Consider the following 1120-nt stretch of genomic DNA (forward strand, 5'->3'; position numbering starts at 1 on the left):
AGATATACTTTCCAGCAACAAAAAATACTGAGCTCTAAACTTTAAGTAGAACATCAGTACACTTGAATTGATCCAGGGGGCAAGAGGTGTGATAGGATGGTAAATCAAAAATATAAAGAAAACTTAGCCTGAAAATATGGCTTTAGTGTGGCAGGATCACTGTCTACAAATATTCAAAAAACTGTCATATAAAAAATGAAATGAAACTCGTTTGTTCAGAAAAGGAGCCAGTTTTTAAGCTCATAGAGTTGCTAATTTAAAATAAATAAAAGGTATAGATATCCAGTAATTTTTTTAACAGTTTAAAATCACAAAATAATGAGTTCCCCATTCAAGAAAACATTTAAGAAACTACAGAGTGCTTACTTTGGCAGCACAAATATTAAAATTGGGATGTTACAGGAAATATTAGAATGGCCCCTGTGCAAGGATAGCATTTGTGAAGCATTCCATAGTTTTCCTGAGTTATCTATAGGCAGTTAATGGTTGCTGGGGGATAGAGACACATTTTCTTCAGTGGTGTTACACTGATAAGGAGACCATGATTTTGTCAAAATCATTCAGTTTGGGTCTTATAAGAAATCCTAGTAGAATAAAAATGGGTCACAAAAAAGAGAGAAAAGAAAAATATGAACATAGTAAGAGGACTAGCTGAGTAGAAGGGGATCACTGGGAGTAGAAGGAGTACAACAGAGGCTAACGGGTAATGTGAATATGATAAAAAACACTTAGTAGTAGCTGCTGCTACTACTACTACTTGTAGCCAGAAGATTTCTCTGGTCCTGGCCCTGCATTTTTCCTGCCCTGTCTGGTTCCGCGATGCTGCAGACACTTATAAAATAAACATTCAGAGGCTTAATATTATTTATAAATTGTATGGCCTATGGCAGGCTTCTTGCTAGCTAGCTCTTACAATTTAACCCATTTCTATTAAGTTGCCACATGGCTGTGGCATTACTGATCTGCTGGCATCTTGCTGCTCCTTTGGTGGTGGCTGGTGTCTCTCTCTCCTCTCCTTTCTTCTCTCCATATGTCTGCTTAGATTTTCTGCCTGCCTCTAAGCTGCCTTGCCATAGGCCAATGCAGCTTTATTTATCAACTAATCAGAGCAACACATATC

At 37.5% G+C, this 1120-nt stretch overlaps 1 pseudogene; it reads left to right on the top strand.

The window, feature by feature from the left end:
• The first annotated feature begins 358 nt into the window (after positions 1 to 358).
• LOC131900263 (U6 spliceosomal RNA) lies at positions 359 to 459 on the top strand (annotated as a pseudogene).
• Positions 460 to 1120: the final 661 nt, after the last annotated feature.

This window comes from Peromyscus eremicus, chromosome X, assembly GCF_949786415.1.
Source record: "Peromyscus eremicus chromosome X, PerEre_H2_v1, whole genome shotgun sequence".
In the NCBI taxonomy this organism is placed as follows: Eukaryota; Metazoa; Chordata; class Mammalia; order Rodentia; family Cricetidae; genus Peromyscus; species Peromyscus eremicus.